The sequence below is a fragment of the Lagenorhynchus albirostris genome, chromosome 12 (assembly GCF_949774975.1).
Source record: "Lagenorhynchus albirostris chromosome 12, mLagAlb1.1, whole genome shotgun sequence".
Lineage (NCBI taxonomy): Eukaryota > Metazoa > Chordata > Mammalia > Artiodactyla > Delphinidae > Lagenorhynchus > Lagenorhynchus albirostris.
The window spans coordinates 24,429,183-24,452,170 of record NC_083106.1 but is presented as its reverse complement, the minus strand read 5'-3'; the positions used below and the strand labels follow the sequence as shown (position 1 = coordinate 24,452,170).

General features: G+C 39.3%; 1 long non-coding RNA gene across 1 annotated transcript; it reads left to right on the top strand.

Moving 5' to 3' along the window:
- Positions 1–8,083: 8,083 nt before the first annotated feature.
- LOC132530222 (uncharacterized) lies at positions 8,084–17,455 on the top strand. The gene is made up of 3 exons (XR_009543735.1): positions 8,084–8,141; positions 10,192–10,342; positions 17,247–17,455. It is a non-coding gene; the product is annotated as an uncharacterized LOC132530222 (long non-coding RNA).
- The last annotated feature ends 5,533 nt before the right edge of the window (positions 17,456–22,988 follow it).

The window sequence follows — 22,988 nt, the reverse complement described above, 5'->3', positions numbered from 1 at the left end:
GTTGATTTATAGCATTATATTAGTTTCAGGTGTGCAACAGTGATTCTATATTTTTATAGATTATACGCCATTTAAAATTATTGTAAAATATTGGCAATATTCCCTGTGCTATACCATATATCCTTGTAGTTTATATATTTTATACATAGTAGTTTGTACCTCTTAATCCCTTCCCCCACCTTGCCCCTCCCCCCTCCCTCTCCCCGATGGTAACCACTAGTTGGTTCTCTGTTTTGTTACATTCATTTGTGTGTTTAAATCGTATTGACTATTGTACTCATTGTAGAGTTAAACTGAGGCCCAGAGAACTTAAATCTATATAAATAAGTCCGTGTAGTTCACGGCTGACTGGGAATTAAGTCTGGATTCCTTCTCCTAGTCCTCAAAATGACATCAGCGGGAGGGTACTTTTTTTTTTTTTTTTTTTTTTTTTTTTTTTGCGGTACGCGGGCCTCTCACTGTTGTGGCCTCTCCCGTTGCCGAGCACAGGCTCCGGACGCGCAGGCTCAGTGGCCATGGCTTACGGGCCCAGCCGCTCCACAGCATGTGGGATCCTCCCGGACCGGGGCACGAACCCGTGTCCCCTGCATCGGTAGGTGGACTCTCAACCACTGCGCCACCAGGGAAGCCCAGGTACTTTGTTTTTGGTTGAGAACTTTGGGTTTGTTTTTACAAGGCACTGGATGTAAAAGGTACAGTAGCCCTTGCTTCAGCAGTCCAGGTGGAATTAATTCTGAGAGGCCCTGCTGAGACCCTTGCATGAGGGTGAGCACATTTGAAAGCATCCCGTTTTTAGAAAGAAGAAAACAAATGGAACACTTCTAACTTCTAAAAGGGAGAAATAATATTTGAAATCAATAGTTGTGTCTTTTACCTCATTTTTTGTGCATTCATTTGTTGACTTCTATTCCCTTTTGTTAAGATCAGTCATTGCTTGAGGAGAACTGCGTCTTAGTGTAAGGTGACATTTTAACAATGTACACTAAGAATCCATCATTCTGTTCACTTTGGGATCTGACTTTGAGATGTTTCTGGATTCAACCCTGTCAGGCTGTCGGATCTGATAACCCAATTGGGGCAGAGTTTTCCTTTTCAAACTTTTCAAACAGTTGCCCTTGGTGTGTTTCACTTTGAGTTTCTCTTCAGTACTCTTCTGTCTGAAGCTCTGGTATTTCAGACTTTTCTGAGTTGCTAAACCTGGTCACTGTTTATTTGTAGTGCTGGTTACATGTCTGAGACAATTAAAATTTTTCATGGTGTAGGGGTTATCTCTTGAGCTAATAATTAGTGATATTCCTAGTTATTGCAAAACCATGGGTTGGCAATCAGTGCCTTACACTTTCTTGTTATTTGCATCACATTAACGAATCACATATTTTTCTGAAACTGTGATGACACAGCAAGTGGTTGATGAAGAAAGTAAAGCCAGGGGAAGCCCCTTGGCTAGGGTTTGTCTGAAGCTCCAGAGCCTCATGGCTCTAAGAAGAAAGTAGTTTGGGCTGAGAGTGAGATGGTGGTAGTCCCGGGGGCTATTGTGAATAATTCAGAAAGCTTAATGGAGATCAGAACATTGCCTGCCACAAAGCTGCACAGAATATCTAAAAGGTCAGTTTATTTTTGGCAGGAGTTGTAGCAACCTTGGTTATCTCATACTGCTCAGAAACACTGGCAGTAGTATATGCCTTTGATGAATAATATATGAGAACATAAATGAATTAATACCTAATAAATGTTGTTTATTTTACAGACGTAACCTTTCAAAACAAGATAGAGTTGATTAGGTGGGGGTGGTCTTTGGTGATGGCAGAGTTGGGAAAAAGCCATTTTTTAAAAGTGTCTACTTTTCCTAATCATTTTCCTTTTACCTGTTGTGATATCTCTGTTTTATCTTTTTTGTACCCGCCCATCTCTCTTTCCTATCTTGTCCTTTCTCCTGCCTCTCCTGTTGTATCAAGTTTCTTAACCATTGGAATACGGTAAAAGCCACCTGACAAACCTAGACATGAGTTGGTCAGTAAATCAAAAAAGTTAGTTACGGACTTCCCTGGCAATCCAGTGGTTAAGACTTCACCTTCCAGTGCAGGGGGTGCGGGTTCGATCACTGGTTGGGGAGCTAAGATCCCACGTGCCTTGGGGCCCAAAAAACCAAAACATAAAACAGAAGCAATATTGTAACAAATTCAATAAAGATTTTAACGATGGTCCACATCAAAAAAAAACTAAAAAAAAAAAAGTTAAAAAGAGTAGATTCCTCCAGTTGGCACAGACATAGACAAGTTGATCAATGGAAGGATAGAGTCCAGAAGTAAACCACACTTACATATATGGGTTAATTTTTGACAAAGGTGTAAAAAGAATTCGATGAAGAGAGGATAATGTAACAAATGGAGCTAGAAAATTTGATAACCACTTGTGAAAACCAAACCTGGATCCACACTTATACCTCATTAAAAAAAAATTAAAAGTGGATCATAGATCTAAATGTAAAATCTAAAAAATGGATAAATTGAATTTTATTAAAATTAAGAGCTTCTCAAAAGACATTGTTAGGAAAATAAAAAGACAAGCCACAGACTGGAAGAAAAGGACTTGTATCCAGAAAATAATGAAAAACTCCTAAAATGTAGTAACAAAACAAATGACCCATTTTAAAAAAAAGTGCAACATATTTGAACACTTTGCCAAAAAATGAAGGTGACAAACACATGGTTAGGTACTCACCATCATTAGTTATTAGGGAAATGCAAGTTAAAACCACAATGAAATACCACTACACACCCATTGGAATGACTTAAAAGAATACCAATTGCTGGCAAAGATGTAAGCAAAGTAAGAAACACTCATACACTGCTGATGGAAAACAGTTCGGCAGTTTCTTAAAAAGTTAAACATAACTCAGCCATAAAAAGAAACGAAATTGAGCTATTTGTAATGAGGTGGATGGACCTAGAGTCTCATACAGAGTGAAGTACATCAGAAAGAGAAAGACAAATACCGTATGCTGACACATATATGGAATTTAAGAGAAAAAAAATGTCATGAAGAACCTAGGGGTAAGACAGGAATAAAGACGCAGACCTACTGGAGAACGGACTTGAGGATATGGGGAGGGGGAAGGGTGAGCTGTGACAGGGCGAGAGAGAGTCATGGACATATACACACTAACAAACGTAGTAAGGTAGATAGCTAGTGGGAAGCAGCCGCATGGCACGGGGATATAGGCTCGGTGCTTTGTGACAGCCTGGGGGGGTGGGATAGGGAGGGCGGGAGGGAGGGAGACGCAAGAGGGAAGACATATGGGAACATATGTATATGTATAACTGATTCACTTTGTTATAAAGCAGAAACTAACACACCATTGTAAAGCAATTATACCCCAGTAAAGATGTTTTAAAAAAAAAAGAGAGAAAGACAAATACCGTATGCTAACACATATATATGGAATTTAAGAGAAAAAAAAATGTCATGAAGAACCTAGGGGTAAGACAGGAATAAAGACGCAGACCTACTGGAGAATGGACTTGAGGACACGGGGTGGGGCAAGGGTAAGCTGGGACGAAGTGAGAGAGTGGCATGGACATATATACACTACCAAACGTAAAATAGATAGCTAGTGGGAAGCAGCCGCATAGCACAGGGAGATCAGCTCGGTGCTTTGTGACCACCTAGAGGGGTGGGATAGGGAGGGTGGGAGGGAGGGAGACGCAAGAGGGAAGAGATATGGGAACATATGTATATGTATAACTGATTCACTTTGTTATAAAGCAGAAACTAACACACCATTGTAAAACAATTATACTCCAATAAAGATGTAAAAAACAAAAAAAGTTAAACATATACCTATTTTGTGTCCCAGCTATTCCACTTCTCTGTATTTACCCAAGAGAAATGAAAGCATGTCCACAAAAAGACTTGTTTATGAATGTTTCTGACAGCTTTATTTATAATAGCTCCAAACAGAAACAGCACAAATGTCTATCAACAGGAGAATGGATGAACAAAATATGGGATATCTGTACTGTAGAATACTACTCAGCAATAAAAGGGAACAACTATTGATACAAGCAACAGGGATGAGTCACAAAATAATTACACTGAAGAGGAAGAAGCCGGGCTGGGTGTGGGAAGTATATACTACATGATTCCATTTATGTGGAACTTTAGGAAAGGCAAATGAACCTGTATCGGCAGATCAATTTTGCCTGGGGATGGGCGGAGGAATATTAATGGGGGGGTGTAGAGAAAATGATTACAAAGGGGCATGAGGAAATTTGGGGGGTGACAAATGTGTTCATAATCTTGATTATGAGGATGGTTTCTTATATATATATGTCAAAACTTACTGTATACTTCAAATATGTGTAGTTTATTACATTAATTATACCCCTCCATAAAGAAGTCCCACCCCCAATGACTTACGTACCATAAACATTTTATTTAAATCAGGAATACACATTCATTGGACAGATTTGCTTCTTTTGTTAGTTTTCATGTGTGATTCCTGCACTTGTAGGGCCATGCTGCCTTTCTTGCAAAATCTCCTTTTGTGATGCATTATCTGAGAAACCCCCCATCTTGTTCTCTTCGAAATGGAATAAGAACTTAAAGACATATGAGAAACAGTGTAAATTTACCAACTCTCTAGACTTTGGGGGTTTCTGTCCCCTAATCTTTTACTGTATTATCTCCTATGTTTAACTCAACAATGTTTTTGTGTGTGTATGATTTGTCCTATAGTTCCAAAGCATCCTACTGAGTTACTGAAATAGTATTTTCTTTATATAATTATATGTCAGTGGTTTATGTACTATTTTTATTAAATTACATCATTGCAGTGCCAAGTGTAACTGGCATAAACAAGGTTGGGAACAAACATGACTAACTTTTGGTAAGCACACAGCTTTGCAGGGGGAAACTGTATGCAGACCCTGCCTACTAGAAGCTACCAGCCGCTAGCATCCACTGTACTGAAGGCATTCATCACAGTGCCGTTTTACAAAATGAATTGGAGTCAGTGCATTTGCTGGATTGGCTAAGGAAAAGTTGATTGAGGAAGATTCTACTGCTCAAGCATGCTAATGCTGACTTTCCTCAGCTGTAAGTATTACGAGTCTCTGCCTGGGGATAGGGGTATTATTAAGGTTTAAGTGAAGTAATGTAAATAAAGTGCTTAGCGCAATAAAGTGTTTTAGCACTTATCCTGGCATGTAGTAAGTGCTAAAAATGTGCCTAATTTTGATCATGTGTGTTATTTCAGAAAACATCTTTATAACATTAGGGCAGGAAGAACCTTAGAGATTGACTCAATCCGTTTATTTTACAGATGAGGAAAGTGGCTGAACAACACACACATTGGCAAGCAGGGCTGAAGGTCGCGCAATCGCCAACAAGTTGATAATCTCAGGATGCTTCCCAGGAGGCTTCTTCCTAAGGGGCTTCTGAAAATCTAGAGGGTTCTTTAATACCAGGGGAGGAATTGCACACTTTATGTCAGACTCATAAAAGAGCTTCTTTTGAGAGCAGCCTTACTTGTTCAGAAGGCAGATCATCTTCAATAGCTGTGAACATCTTTTAAAAACATTTGCTGAATTCTACTTTTGAAGTGTCGGTATTCCTTCACACAGCTGAAATCAGTGGGTGTGTGAAGCGAGCTAAAACCAGGCCTCAGTGAGCCGCGAAGGGAGTCAGGAGGTTGTGGGACTAATAAACAGATGAAATCTGATTTAATAAGGTGGGTTAGAAATTTTAGGAAACCCACGTTTGCTTTTTCCCACTTGGGTGTAGCTTCAAACTAAGACCTACGCCTTCTTGGGCTGGAAAATGATCCATTTTTTCCCCTTCATGGTGAAAACAAACCGGCCTACCAGTTGTGCTATAGGGATTGTATTTTTCATCTGAAGTTTGCCCATGGAGGCTGGCATCCACACTCCAGACTTGGTGCAGTGAACATCACTTGCAAATGCTAACACTTGGAATGTGACGGAAACAGATCATGGTCACCCTGTGCTGGCCAGGATGATGCCCTTCGGTACTGGTGTTTGCCTCTACTGGCCCGATGCAGCTTGAGGGATCCAAGTTGCAATGCACCTGCTGACATGCTGCAGGGTCATTAACCCCTGACAGGCATCTGAACTCACTCAGCCGACCAGGGCCAGTAACCTGGCTTCGGAGGCAGGAAGCCTGGGTTTCAATTGTGCCTCTCACACACTCAGGCCCATCACTTAACCTTTGGAATCGTGCTTTCTGTTACAAAAGGAAAACGTAAATACCAACTTTCTAACATTCTTAGAGTGAGGTTTAATGAATTAATAGCTTCATGAATTTATAAACTCTAATGAGAAATAGACACAAGAGGTTATTAAAGTGAGCAAGTCAGTAATGACTCCATTTGCTTCTACTTTAAAAAAATATGAAATGAGAACACTCCCTAACACCACACACAAAAATAAACTCAAAATGGATTAAAGACCTAAATATAAGGCCAGACACTATAAAACTCTTAGAGGAAAACATAGGCAGGACACTCGATGACATAAATCACAGCAAGATCCTTTTTGACCCACCTCCTAGAGAAATGGAAATAAAAACAAAAACAAATGGGACCTAATGAAACTTAAAAGCTTTTGCACAGCAAAGGAAACCATAAGCAAGATGAAGACAACCCTCAGAACGGGAGAAAATATTTGCAAATGAAGCAACTGACAAAGGATTAATCTCCAAAATTTACAAGCAGCTCATACAGCTCAATATCAAAAAAACAAACAACCCAATCCAAACATGGGCAGAAGACCTAAATAGACATCTCTCCGAAGATATACAGATTGCCAACAAACACATGAAAGAATGCTCAACATCACTAATCATTAGAGAAATGCAAATCAAAACTACAGTGAGGTATCACCTCACACCAGTCAGAATGGCCATCACCAAAAAATCTACAAACAATAAATGCTGGAGAGGGTGTGGAGAAAAGGGAACCCTCTTGCACTGTTGGCGGGAATGTAAGTTGATACAGCCACTATGGAGGTTCCTTAAAAAACTAAAAATAGAACTACCGTATGACCCAGCAATCCCACTACTGGGCATATACTCTGACAAAATCATCATTCAAAAAGAGTCATGTACCACAGTGTTCGTTGTAGCTCTATTTACAATAACCAGGACATGGAAGCAACCTAAGTGTTCATCGACAGATGACTGGATAAAGAAGACGTGGCGCATATATACAATGGAATATTACTCAGCCATAAAAAGAAACGAAATTGCGTTATTTGTAGTGAGGTGGATGGACCTAGAGTCTGTCATACAGAGTGACGTAAGTCAGAAAGTGAAAAAAAAAAACTATATGCTAACACATATGTATGGAATCCAAAAAAAAAAAGATGGTTATGAAGAACCTAGGGACAGGACAGGAATAAAGACACAGACGTAGAGAATGGACTTGAGGACATGGGGAGGGGGAAGGGTAAGCTGGGACAAAGTGAGAGAGTGGCATGGACTTATATATACTACCAAATGTAAAATAGATAGCTAGTGGGAAGCAGCCACATAACATAGGGAGATCAGCTCAGTGCTTTGTGTCCACCTAGAGGGGTGGGATAGAGAGGGTGGGTGGGAGATGCAAGAGGGAGGAGATATGGGGATATGTGTATTCGTATAGCTGATTCACTTTGTTATAAAGCAGAAACTAACACACCATCATAAAGCAATTATACTCCAATAAAGATGTTAAAAAAAAATAGCATCTGGGGCTTTTCTGGTTGTCCAGTGGTTAAGACTCCATGCTTCCACTTCAGGGGTACAGGTTTGATCCCTCGTCAGGGAACTAAGATCTTGGATGCCGCATGGCAAAAAAAAAAAAAAAAAAAGCATCTATCCCTGCCTTTAACTTTTGGTGTTAAACATCTGTGACTTTCTCACTAAAATAAATCTTTCACATGTCATTCTTGACATGCTAAATGCTAGTCAATTCAGCATTTATTGAGCACATACTATGTGCAGGCGTAGGAGCCAAAAGGAGTCATGATTATTTGTTCAGAAGGCTGATCACCTTCAATAGCTGTGAACATCTTTTGAAAACTCTGCTGAATTCTACTTTTGAAGTGGTGGTATTCCGTGAGGAGGTGACAAGACTCCTCGAGGTATGTACAACTAAAATACTTCTTGCTCAAAATTACTGTGTTCATCTGTGATTACCCTAACACCGAAATGAAATTGTAAATGTAGATCCTTTTTAATGAATTTTTTAATGAATAATGAATTGAAGTTCTAACAAAGCGTTTGACTTACAAGGTTTGCGTTTTTCAATTAATAAGAATTTTATTAGATTGAAAACATTCTGAAAGAGAAATTTCACTCCTGGCATGTCTCTCGTTTACATTTTTGTCAGGTTTATTAATGCATATGTAGCATTTTGTGTGCAGGGAAGCAAGAGCTTTTTGAAGAATTGTGTTGGGATCGCAGTCATGTTCCAGATGTCTTTAATCTGGTGTCTGTGTAGGCGGGATATAGGCTCTGGTTCTTATTCTTTTGAAATTGGGATTTTAACTTTAAGCATTTATATGATGCTTAGTGTAAGAAGTACTAATGTTTTATTATAGCTTTCGAGGTAAAAACATTGCAAAGGAGGTGACAGGCATATTGTTTCTGTTGCTAAAAAGTTTATGATTTCTCTTAAAGCTGATATGCATATTTGGATTTGCACTAGTTGAAAGTTTTAAGAAAATATCTCTAGCAAATCATCTAAGCTATGGAAGAAAGTGTATTCAAAATTGCTAAAATTCAAAAGAGATGATTTTATCTAAGAAGAATGATGTTTAAGATAGTCAAGGTGAAGTTTTTTCTTTTAGAACTTCTATTTTGAGATTGGAACAAGTACTTTGGTACTACTAGTTTTCTTGGTTTACATATAATTTTAATTAACAAGATACTAATTATGAATGTAAAGATTTCCAAATTTATCATTAAACCCCAAAGAAAGAAAATCAGAAATGTCTTGAAGTAAATGGTCTGCTTGTGAAGATGTGCTCATTTTGAAAGTATACACTTCCGGGTCAGATTTCTAATGTGGGCCAAGGAAGTAGGCTTTCAGCTCTTCAAAAACAATACTGTCTCTGCAGCTGTCAGGGGGTGCAGGAGTGGGGAGGGCAGAGCCAGATGAAAACAGAGCTTTATACGATTGCAGTGTCAGCATTTAGCAAGGATGCTCTTATTGTTATGAAGTTGCCCAGATGTGGGGTACAGAGATGATGCTAGACTGTTGTGCTCTGGAAACCATGTGATAGGATTCCAGGCAGATACCACTCTGATTATGCCCTGAGGGCCGGCCCTCTGTTTTCAACATCTTGTATTCATAATGCCCAGGACAGAGCCTTACCCATCAACTAAATGAACTGTTGAATGTACTAGCAGCTCTGCATGCCAGAGACACGAAAGAGCTAGTTGTGGGAGAATTCAAAGAGTTTTTCTTTTCACGTGTTGTTATACCATAGCACACAGTATCCTGTGTTCCCTGGTTTTGTGTTTTTGATGCCTGCTCCTTTGGGGATTCCTTTTAGAAAATCAAATATCAAAATATTCAAAGGAAAGAAATACCTAGGTCGTAAGAACTGACATTTATTCTTCATCTCTCACATATTTAGAAGAAAGGCGATCATGTTTATGATTGTTTAAGTGGTTACGATGAAAAACTCAGAATTAGAGAATGTCAGAAATAGAAGTCACCTTAAAAATCCTCTTTGTCAATCCGCCTCCTATAGAAAGGGAAACAGATACAAGCATCACTTAGGATCGAGGGCTTCAGAGCCGTCCCATCCTGTCCAGTGGCCAAGAGCCAGAAGTGGCCATTCTAATTAAATTTTAAAATATTTAAAATAAAAATCCCCTTCCCAAGTTGCACTATTTTAAGTTCTCCATAGCCATGTGTGGCTAGTGGCTATCATACTGGGCTGGGCCAATTGTAAAACTTTTGCCTCATTGGAGAAAGTTCTGTTGGACCTTGCTGGACTAGACTTTTTCAACACAACTCTTTCCTCTCCACCATGAAAAACCTTAATGTACAGGTTCCTGATGATTGGCCCCTAGCACTGGGTCATATATTTCAATAAAGAATTTAAGATTGGAAACCTTGTGTGAAATGAAACCTTGTGTGAAATGATTCTGTTACTTATTATGCATTTTTGGTTCTCCTAGGAGGGAGGTGTACCCGGGAGCCGCATGGAGTGTGTGTGGTTCAGACATCAACAGTCTTGAATGAGCAATCACAGGGCATGTTCCCCAGACAGAATGGAAACTGGCTGTTGGCCCTTGCCTGCCTCATGTGAAACACCAAGTTTAATTTCAGGTCTGTGTCATGGGAAAGTAACTTCCTAATGCTGGTGTTCTTATTTAGCAAGTCTGCCTAACTAAGCCTCTTCTATGAGTAGCTAAACGTACACGTAATTCAGTTTTCTTTTTAATTAATTAATTAATTAAATTTTGGCCGCGTTGGGTCTTGGTTGCTGCACACAGGCTTTCTCTAGTTGAGAGCGGGGGCGGGGCGGCTACTCTTCGTTGCTGTGTGCGGGCTTCTCATTGCAGTGGCTTCTCTTGTTGTGGAGCACAGGCTCTAGGCACCCAGGCTTCAGTAGTTGTGGCACACAGGCTTAGTTGCTTTGTGACATGTGGGATCCTCCCGGACCAGGGCTCCAACCCGTGTCCCTTGCATCGGCAGGTGAATTCTTAACCGCTGCGCCACCAGGGAAGTCCCCGTAATTCAGTTTTTGATAATCTATCATTAATGGCTTTTTTTTTGAGTTGATAATCTCTTATGAACCTTCATAAGACTTAATCCAAGATGAGTTTTCTTTGTTGAGTGGTTCTGATAGATCACGGTACTAATTGGATTATCCTGAGTAACAGTGAAATAAGTGGAGGCTGAATCCTGGTTTTTACTCCTGGTTTATTTATTCAACTAATTAACATCTGGGGACTCCTTTAAGTCACAGGTCTTGTAGATATACTTGATTACTTAATGTCAGCTGAGGGATGTAAACTAAGGACATTGAGGGAAATAAAATCTTGGAGTATAGTTTTAGCTCAGAAAGCTCTTTACAGCTATTAATCAAATGTCACCTTTACAAAGCCTACCCTGACCCCCCTATTTAAACAGCAATCCTCTGGCATCCCTGATTTCCCTTTTCCTGCACTATTTTTTAATAGCAGTCATCACCTTCTGTCTTATTTATTATGCTTATTGTTTATTGTGTGTGTCTCTAATAAAATATAAGCCCCTTAAGGGCATGTATTTTTCTGGGGTGGGTGTGGGTGTCTGTTTCGCTGGTAAATGCCAAATGTCTAGAATAGTGCTTTGTCACAGAGTAGGTGCTCTGAGTAGTTATTGAATGAATGAATAAATAGGTGACCAGGATCACAAAGAGTGATGTTTTCATTTGATCACTCCATTAAGACTATTGCGAAGTTCATCAGTGACCTCCATATATTAAAGCTAGTGGACATTTCTCAGTCCTCACTGTACTTAAATTATGAGCATTTAATACAGCGTTCACTCCCTTTGTCAGGGCACCATGCCACAGGTTCCAGTTTTTCCTCTTACCTTACTGGCTAGCTTCCTCTCAATCCTTCCCCACCTGGCTCTTTTCATCTCCCCACTCACTTAACCGTGAAGTACCCAGTGGTCACTCTTCGACCCTCTTCTTCGTTCTATCTATACTCATGGTCTCATCCTGTCTCCTGACTTTAAATGCTAACCATATAGTGAGGATACCTACATTACATATCTAGCCTAGACTTCTTCCCTTAACTCTAGGCTGCATTAGTTCAAAAACAAATGAACCCCACATTTCAGTGGCTTTTACACTGACACACATTATTTCTTGCTCATGGGTTTGTAGTTCAGCTGCATCTCAGCTCCAGGCTATAGGTTGGGTTCAGATTTTTCCCTTGTTCCATAGATGGATCTTCTCTGTCTTCTCATTCTAGGTACCAGTCTGAAGGCACCACCTCTGTCTGGTCTGGTCTATTCTCTTGTAGCAGAGAGCAGGAATGAAAGGGTAGGTGGGGATTTTTGATGGCCAAGACCAAAGTCAATAAAATAGGGAAGTATACTCCATCAGCTGAAAGGGAGAGAATGATGTCGAACAATACAATCTAGCCAAATTGTCTATTAGACATTTCAGGCTTCACATGTCCCACACCGAGTTTCTGATCTTTCCCTCCAAAACTGCTCCTCCCACATCCCTCTCCGTTTTAGTTACTGGCAACTCCAGTTGCTTAGACCAAGATCCTTGGGATCATGCTGGGCTCTTCTTCTGCATATTCTATATCCAATATTTTAGAAAGTACTGTCGACTCAGCCATTGAAATATGTTTGGAATCCAATCACTTCACACAGCCCAGTGCTGCTGCTTGGTCATTGTCAATGTCACTGTCAAGAGACAAAGTCATTGTTTCTTGCTCAGCTCGTTGCAGTAGCCCTCCAGTCCCTCTTACTGCTTCTGCCTTGCCCTCTCAGTGAATTTTCAGCATAACAGTCCCACCTGAAACTGTGTAATGCTTCCGCCTTTCTCTTAGAGTAAAAGTCAAAATTCTTAGACTGGCCAACAAGAAACTACATGGTCTGGCCCCCAGTTACTTCTCTAGTGCATATGTTACCACTCCTTCCCTTGTTTACTTTGTTTCAGTGATGTTTCCTTGCTATTTCTCTAACTTACCAATGTGTTTCCACTTGCATTAGTTTTCCATCACTGATATAACAAATGACCACAAACTTAGCATCTTCAAACAACATAAATTTATTAGCTTACGGTTCTGTAGGTCTGAAGCCTGACACAGGTTTCGCTGGGCTAAAATCAAGGTGTTGCCTGGGCTGCATTCTTTTCTGGGGGCTCCAGAGGAGGAACTGTTTCCTTGCCCTTCCAGCTTCTAGAGGCTGTCCACATTCCTTGGCTCAAGGCCCACTCCCTCCATTTTCAAAGTCCGCAATGGTGAGTTGAGTCCTCCTAATATTGCATCACTCCAACATCATTTTCTACCTCCCTCTTCCACTTTTAAGGACCTTTGTGAGTACATTGGGCCCACCCAATAATTCAGAATAATTTCCCTATTTTAAGGTCAGCTGGTTAGCAACACTGCTTCCGTCTGCATTACTCAGCACCCAGTTCTACAAGGGTTAAGTCATAACCAGCTGCAGTTGCTAACTGACAAGGCACCCTGAGAAGAAGTTAAGATGATGACAGGGTGAGGCCCTCTGTGCTTTGGACAAGAAGGCCCCTTAGGCAGTTAGATGCATATCTCAGGAAGAATTTGAATGAACCCAGATTCTTGCATCTTCCCATACATAGAAAAGCACTAAAATCATTAACGTGAGATATTGGTTCTTTGTGATTAGCAGTAGTAGCCTTTTACCAAGATGTATGCTTGACTGAACGTATTCCCTTGCCAAAAATCAAAAATAAACTGGTTTCTCTCTCGCCTCTTCAGAGCAGTTCCCTCAGAGCTACTGAAAGGCTGTCTCCTGGGCTATACTCCTCAGCAAGACCCAGAATAAAACTTAAACTTACAACTCTTATGTTGTGTGTTTTTAAGTTGACAGCTGGAATGATCGCGAGGAGACATCTGTCAAAAATAAATGTAAAATGTGTGCAGGGTCCCAAAAGCCAGCTACATGTTATGATGGGGATGACATACTTATTGGGAACATTTGACTCAACATGGATTAGGATGTGATGCAGAAATGTGGAATCTAGAACTACACTCTCCACAAGGTATCCATTTAACAAACCGGGCTGTGCAAAATAAAATTAGTTAAATAAAATAAAACACAAATTTTAGTTCTTTGGTTTCAGTAACCACATTTCAAGCACCTACTAGCCCAGGGAGGCTGGTAGTTACTGAGTGAGACGGTGCAGCTGTAGAACATTTCTGTCATTGCAGAAAGTTGTGTTGGATGGTGCTAGTCTAGAGTACAGGCAGTGGTCACGTCTTTATACCATGCACTGGTCCTACCACATCAAGGATATGGTTATGCTGGGTCTGAGTAACACATTTCAGAGGGACATAGACCAAATAGAGCATCTGAGATTAGAGGGCCTGGAAAATGAGGGAAATGAAAATCATGCCCTACGAGGCACGTTGAAGGACCTGGGTAATTAGCTAGGAGAAGGGACAGTACCTCCTCTACGCTGAACGTCAAGGCTAACACGAGGAAGAGGAAGGAGTTGCCCTCATGGCCCACGGGGTAAACCAAAGACTAAATTAGTGGACGTTAGAGGAAGCAGGAATCGTTATGCTATGCAAACTCAATAATTTAGAGGGGTTCTGGAGTCAGACAGCCTGTGTTCAAATCCTGCACTGAATCTTCCTTTTTGGATGAATTTGGGCAGGTTATGTAACCTCTCTAAGCTCCATTTCTCTCATCTGTAGAATAGGACCATATTAGTATCTTCCTCACTGCTTTATTGAGGAGAATAAAAAATATTATATATACAAAATTGAATATCTAACAAGTTAACTAGTATTATTATGTCATATTCTGGCTGATATAAGGAAGTTCATCTAAACACTGAATGAGCTGCTCTGGGGTTATAAGTTCCCATCGCTGGAGATGTTTAATGTGATGACAATTTTTGGGCAGGGGGTATGAAGGGCACTGAAGCTCTGAGTAAGAGGCTGAGTTGGAGTATTACGTTTCCTTCCTGTATAAGCATGTACGGTTATTTTGTTTTGTTTTGTTTCATTTTCTGTCTATTTTCACCAAGGCTGTCCCCAAGTCTTGAGCATTTTTGACTCGGTCAGGTGACAGTTCATACTTTCTTGCTGACCTTGAGGGATGGAGCAGGAGGAAGAGGAAGGGAGGGAAGGAGGATGGATGAAGGCTGAGTCTCAGCCTCTGGGTCCTGCCCAGTACCCACCAGTCGGCACTCCTCAAAAAGAGACTAGAGAAGCATAAGGCCAGTCCTCAGACCAGTGCAGGTATTCTGGAAAGAACGAGGGCCAGAGCAGCCTTAGGGTTCTGTGGCAGGTTCTGAGAGAAGTCCAGAGTGGTGTATGCCTGTCCTCCCAGCAGCTCACCTAATGGCTAACTGTGGATTTGTAGTAGCTGATAGTTGCTGTAAGTGCCCTGTCTAAACTGAATTGTAGGAATAAGGCATATAAGAAATTTTATCAGGTCAGCAGTCAAAATGATCGGATGGAAACATTTTCAAAACTACTTTGCACAGAACCTTGCAAAAAGAAGGGGGTTGGGATGGATGGAAAACATGATGAATGAATCTTTATGGGTAAAAATAGGAGCTAACATAAATATTTAATACCTAATACTCAAGTTATTGCTCACCTGGACTGTATTCAAAAGTAAAATCATAGTATAATATCAGAAACTTTAGCAGGGCCTCAGATACAATTCTCACACTAGTAGCTTAAGAAGTTTTAGTTTGTGAATGTTCATTTCTCCCTTAAGTCTATGTATCTTGCATCCAACAGGGCACTCCTTTGCCCATTTCCTATCATTTGCATTTACCTGGTCTCCTCCCAGTGGAGGAGGCTCACCTGTACAGCTTATTAGAATATGCCCGGATGATGGCTGTGCCTCATGGCTAAAACACCAGGATCTCTCTGTAGGGAAGGGGCCCCCCGGGGTGTTCAGGTTCTGCTGCCCAGCTGCAAAAGTGTGACCGCATCACTGTGTGTTGGGGTCTTGACTTAATAGGGTGTTTACTTACTAACTAGCCTAATGTCTGTCTGTATTTTAAGATTTCCTGATGTCATTAGGCACTAAAAACGTTTAAAAATGTATTTTACTAATCATTGTCAGAAATGTCCTATTAGCACATGTAGAGGAGTTTGTGAATACAGGGAAAGGATTTAGCACTTTGAGAGTTTTCCTGGCAAGATTTTCTGAAAGGCAGGCCAAGAGGATGCTTAGGGCATCTGCAAAACAGTTATTTTGAGAACAAAATTCCAAATATTTTATTTGTTAATTGGTAACTCAAAAAACAAAACAAAACAAAAAAGAAGTCATCATGACTTTTTTTTTTTTTCATCATGACTTCTTAATCTAAGTTTAGTGACAGGGGGTTATTTAGAACACAGGGAAAGATGGGAAACCTGGATTCCCCCCAGTTCCATACTTTGAGATATACTCTGTGGAGTGAATTGTGGCTGGGCTCCTCGAATGGGTTTGCCAGTTGTGGAGTACAGATACAGCTTTATCATCTTTCTGTTGTTGGTCTAGTGTAGATCATTCATCCTTCTGTCCCTAGTGCCTCACCCAGCATCTGGTTCAGGGTGAGTCCTTAATAACTGGTCTATGTCAAACTCTGCCCTGGCTGGCTTGCCCACGGCTCACTTAAGTGGAATACAGCCTGGATCCCAACTGTAGTTTAGTTTCGTTTGTTCAGAGCAAAATAAACTTTCTTGAGACTTTTTCAGCCTAACCACGGTAAACAATCACTAACTCTGGCAGAAGACGAGGCCACCTTAACCTCTGTATAAAGGTGGTTCAGGCCCGTGGCTGGGTGACGGGCCGACCCGGCTAGCCGCGACGCCGGCTACATCTGCAGTGCTCAGTAGGTGGCGCTCGTGCTCTCTTTGTGCCGGAGCCGGCGGCAGCCAGCGCGGAGGCCGTGGGTTTGGTCCAGATGGTCAAATCAAAGCAGCTCCTTGGGCAAGCAGCTGCACAAACCCATGATCGGCGCGGTGGCAGCCGCTTCTGACTGTCCCTGCTCGCAGGCTGGTTCAGCGTAAAGGCCTTTGGAATCTGTGAGGCTGGAGACAAGAAGCGAAGCCACTGTCTAAAATAAGCAGGTTAGGAGTCTGCTCTCTGGTTCCCTGTAGGAGAGTCCGGGAGCAGCTTGGAGGCTGAGACCAGGCTGCAGGGAGGCTCTTCCCTCCTGTAACTCTGTTCTGGAAAATCTCATCAATGTGGCCAACTCTCTAAAGTCCTGTCTTGGAACCAAATTAGTGAAAATCAAGAGCATCTTGAACCAGTGACAGAATTATATTTTTTATACCTATGTGCTGGCTTCTGGTCAGTCTTAATTTCTAACATTCTGTCTTATTGCCAGTATAAGAGCATTAGCCCTCCTCAGACAGTGCCTCCCTCTATTTGGGGTATAGAAAATGTGGTCACCATAATTACCCTCCATTTTCTGACAGCTGAGTCTCAAGCAATGTTATGGACTGAATGTTTGTGTTCCCGCCAAGTTCCTTTGTTGAAATCCTAATCCCCAATATGATGGTATTTACAGGTGGTGCCCTTGAGAGGCGATTAGGTCGTAAGGGTGGAACCCTCATGAATGGTATTAATGCCCTTGGAAAAGAGGCTCCAGAGAGCTTTCTCACCCCTTCCACCAGGTGAGGACACAGTGAGAAGATGGCCATCTATCAACCAGGAAGCAGGCTCTCACCAGACACTGAATCTGGTGGCACCTTGATCTTGGGCTTCCCAGCCTCCAGAGCTGTGAGAAATAAATTTATATTGTGTATAAGCCACTCAATCTAAGGTATTTTCCTATAGTTTCCTGAATGAACTAAGACAACTGTATTCTATGTCAAACTCTGCAGTTGCTGGCTTGCCCCCTCTTCCTATCTAATTCAAACTTAAACTCTTATACAAGACGATGGGAAACCATCAGCCATTGGGATTTGGTTTTTGCTAGTCTCAGTTTATGGGATGAATACCTGCCATGTTAGCAAATCCTTGTCTACCTTGAAGAGAGAGGCAGTAGCTGTCTTTTTAAAATTTGAATGGATACAAAGCAACTTCTCAGAGAGATGAATCCACTTGTGGATCATCTCCTTTGTGTCTGACAAATGCCTGGCAAATACGCTGCCACCACTTCTCTCTAGGGTAGGCGTTATTAATTTATCGTGGCACACTTTCCTGCTGGACCCGTTGTGGCTTCAGGTGCTTTGGCACGTGGGAAAAAACTTGTTTGTGTGGTTTCAACTATGGTTGATTTTTAATATTTTCATTATATTAGATAATAATAAAGGTCAAAATATTAGCTGAAACAAAAAAACAGATCCCTTAGAGTTGGTTCTTTAAAGAAACAGAAACTCTAAGGAAAGCCATAGGGCATCATTTAATTTTAGAGCTCAAAGGAAGTATGATGAATTTCCAGAATCTCAAGATGATAAAGTTGATGCTCAAAAGACAAGCTGGGTGAGAATTCTGCTTCTGGTGAGGGTGGAATCACTTGTTGCAGGGTAACCTTGCCTCCAAGAACAACTAGCAAAGATGGAGAAAATGCATAGAATACCTGTGTGAAGGCACTGGAGTGCTACTCAGACAGCAAAAATTTGAAGGGACAAGGCCCTTAAGAAAAAGAAATAAAAAACAAATGAAGTGACATTTGGACTGGTTTTCTCCCTCAAGGCACTTGCAAATATCCAAGCTGTGGCTTAGAGGCTGAGAAGCTAAGCTATGCTTCCAATAGTTTTATGGGGCACGAAGAGCAAAACTTGGTGTTTAGGGACAGCCAGTGATCTAGGGTCTTGGCACCACTCAGATTTTAGGTTGGGACCCTCAAATTACTATACCATAGGAAATAGAAGACTCTTTAAAAAAAGTCAGAAGCCCAACTTCAAATCACTTCAATTTATGATTGGGCAAGATAATCTGTTCCAAGTTAACTGCCTGTTAGAAGCAAAAATAAACTCCCTTCAGGAAGATAATACAATCTAGAGCTTTAAATTATCTCAAAAATTTTTAATAGAAAATGCCCTGCATTCAGACAAAAATTATCTAGTGTACCTCAAGGGAAAATTACTGAAAACTGAGTGGGGAAACACTCAAGAGATTTGAATATTGCAATTATCAGGCATGGAGGTTAAAATAATTGTGATTAGTATGTTCAAGAATTGAAATGATGAGATAGAAATTGCACTGGAAACTGTAAGAAATCAGATGGAATATCTAAACTTGAAAATTAATATCTAAAATTAAGATTTCAATGGATTCATTTCACAATGGCTTAGATATAGTTGAAGAGAGAGAACATAAACTGAAAGATGAATCAGGGGAAGGTAGACAAGGATTAGATGGAGTTAAACTGGACTAAGGCCCTGCTTTGGCCAGAAAGTGGTAAATTTAATACTATTTATTAGACTTTAATAGTCAGAGGTGAATGCTGAAATCTCTATGGTAACCACTAAATACATAATGCAACATTGTATAATTAAAAATAGCCAGGTAAAGAGGGAGAAATGGGATAATAAAAATAAGAAAAATTCATAGTCTAAAGGAAGACACAAGAAGAAAGGGAAAAAAGAAACATAAAGCGGAAAGAACACATTTAAAACAAATAGCAAGATGGTGAGTTTGATTTTATATATATCACTTATTGTATGTAAATAAATAAAAATTCTAATTAAAAGAGAAAAAATGTCAGAATGAATAAAACAAATAAACAAACAAAAAACCAAATCAAAACAAAACCCAGCCCTATGTTGTACACAAGTGCATGTTGCAAAGTATAAGAAGCCAGGAAAGTTGAAAGTAAAAGGATGGAAAATGACATAGCATGTAAATATTAACCAAAAGAAGCTCATTTACCTGTACATATATCAGATAAAGTAGACTTTAAGGCAACAAGTGTTAATAAAGATAAAAAGGGACATTTCATAATAAGAAAATGGTCATTCCAACATAAGAATATCGCAATTGTAAATTTATATACACCTGGTGATGTATAAGGTAATGCTTGGTAGAACAAAACGGAGAAATATGAAAATCTGCAATTATAGTAGGAGATTTTAACGTACATCTCTCAGTAACTGATAGAACCAGTGACCAAAAATCAATCGATCAGTCAACCAGGATAAAGAAGATTTGAACAACATGATTAACAAAATTGACCAAACTGGGACTTCCCTGGTGGCACAGTGGTTAAGAATCTGCCTGCCAATGGGGACACAGGTTCGAGCCCTGGTCTGGGAAGATCCCATATGCCATGGAGCAACTAAGCCTGTGTGCCACAACTACTGAGCCTGTGCTCTACAGCCCGCAAGACACAACTACTGAGCCTGCGTGCCACAACTACTGAAGCCCGCGCGCCTAGAGCCCGTGCTCCCCAACAAGAGAAGCCACCTCAATGAGAAGCCTGCGCACTGCAACGAAGAGTAGCCCCCGCTCGCCACAACTAGAGAAAGCCTGTGTGCAGCAATGAAGATCCAATGCAGCCAAAAATAAATAAATTGATTAATTTAAAAAAAATTGACCAAACTGTTGTATACCGAATATATAGAACATTGCACTCAACAACTACACACAGAACATTTACCAAAAATTGACCTACGCTGAGCTATAAAGAATTTCAACAAATTTCAAATGAATTAAATCCTACAGAATATGGTTTATGACCGTAACAGTATTAAACTATTAATTAAAAGCTTAAGAAAAGATAAATAGAAAATTTTCTGTTTAGAAATGAATCAATATACCTTTAAACATATGTCATAGAAAAACTAGTGAAAATTAGAAAATATGTTGAATGATAATCCATATAATAGATCAAAACTTGTGGAATACAGTTAAAGATATTCTTAAGTAATCTTTAACTCATATGTTCATATGTTAGAAAAGAAGAAAGGAAGAAAGTAATCTAAACATCTATCTCAAGAAGTTAGAAAAAGAACAGCAAATGAAACATCAAGAAATTAACACAAATTAATGAAACAAAACAAAATGTGCAATTAAAAAAGATAAAATAGATGAAACAAAAAGCCAGTAGTTGGTTCTGTGAACAATGTAATTGATAACCCTCTTATAAGACTTATAAAAGACATAGGGAGAAGGCATAAATTACCTGTATCACAAGTGAAAAATACTACAGATATTACAAAATTTTTTTAAAATTTAAGAGGATATCATGAATAATTTGTGGCAATAAATTTGAATATTTAGGTGCAATGGATTAATTTCTTGAAAATATGGCATTCAGTAACTGATAGAAACAATGGGAAAATTTATTAAAGAAAATTAAATCCATAATTTAAATCCTTTTCACAAAAAACTCCAGACCCAGATAACTTAACCCAAGAGTTCTAATATTTAAAGATAGAAGAACACTTAACATACACAAACTCTCCTTAAGAATAGACAAATAAGGAACACTCCCCAGCTCATAATGACAAGGACATTATACGAAGAGAAAGTTAAAGCAATCTCTCTCATGAACATAGATGCAAACATCCTAAACAAAACATTAGCAAACCGAATCTACTAATGTAAAAAGGATATTACTTCATGACGGAGTTCAATTTATTCCAAAAATGTAAATTTAGCCTAACATTTGAAAATCAGTCACTGTAATCTATCACATTAACAGAAGAAAACAAGAAAAATCATGATTGTCTGAACAGATACAGAAAAAACATTTTATAAAATTCATATCTATTCACAATAAATATTCATAGCAAACTTGAAATAGAAGGGATCATACTTAATCTTATAGAAAATGTCTACAGAAGTCATAACAGCAAACATCCTATTTAATAGTGAAATATGTGTTCCCTTGAGATCAGAAACTAAAGAAAGAAGACTGCTATCACCAGACATATTCAAATTCTATCAGAGGTCCTTACCAGTACAATAACTTAAGAAAAATGAATAAAAGGTGTAATGAGTGGAAAGTGAGAAATAAATGACATTATTTGTAGATAACATTATTGTGTGCTCAGAAAATCCAAAGGCATCTAAAAATGGCCTATTAGAATTAGCTAGTGAATTTGATAACCTTGCTAGCTGCAAGGTCAATATGTAAAAAAATATATATTTCTATGTAAAATCAACAAACAATTAGAAAGTAAAACTTGGCTATGTCGTTTTCAATATCATCAGAAAACACCAAACACCTAGAATTAAACCTAATGAAAAATGAGCAAAAACACCCCCAAAATGATAAATCGTTATTGGAAAATATTTAAAGAAAACTGAAATAAATGGAAATACCACATTCATGGACTGGAAAACTCAATATTGTAAAAATATAAATTCTCCCCAAATTGATTTATAGATTAAATCCAATCCCTATGAAAAATCCCTGTGTGTGTATGTGTATATACATGTGTGTGTAAATTGATAAGCTGATTCTAAATTACACATGGAAATAAAAGGCTAAGAATAGCCAATACTACCTTGAAGAACAACAAAGTAGGAAGACGTAGATTATCAGCTATAAATACTTATTATAAAGCTACAGTAATTAAAACAATGTGGTGTTCATGCAAGCATAAACAAATCAATCAGTGGAACAGAAGTCTAGAAAAAGACCCACCCACATATGGACTTTCAATTTATGACTAAGATAGCACTAAAGCAATGGAGGAAAATGTTTTGCTTAAATAAGTGGTGCTTGATGAATGGCCTATCTATGTAGAAAAAAATTGATCTGCCCCCTATGTCAATATTTATTCAAAAATTCATTCTGGGTAGACTGGTAATTCTGGTAAACACCAGAGCTTCTGTAAGATAATGTGAGAGAATATCTTCATTATTTTGGGGTTGACAAAGGTTTCTTAAAGAGGACACACATGTATTTGTCAAAAGGTAAAATATTGATAAATTGAACAACATTAAAATTGACAAATTCTGTTTATCAAAATATATCACTAAAAGAATAAAAATTCACAGAGCCACAGAATAGGAGAACTGATTTGCAATTACAGTTATTAATAAAGCATTTCTTTCCAGAAATATGAGAATGTTACAAATGAACAAGAAAAAGACAGATGACCCAACGGGAAAAAAATTATGCATGTCCAAAAAGAAGGTATCCATCCACTTGGCCAGTAACTATAAGAAAAGATGTTCAACCTCATTAGTCATCCAGGAAAGGCAAATTAAAATGACAATCAGATACTGTTACACACACCCAAATGGCTAATATTTAACTGCCTGATGATATCAAGAGGAGGACATAGAGCAATGGCAGCTCTCACACACTGGTTGTTGAAATAATTGGCACAATCTCTTTGGAAAACGATTT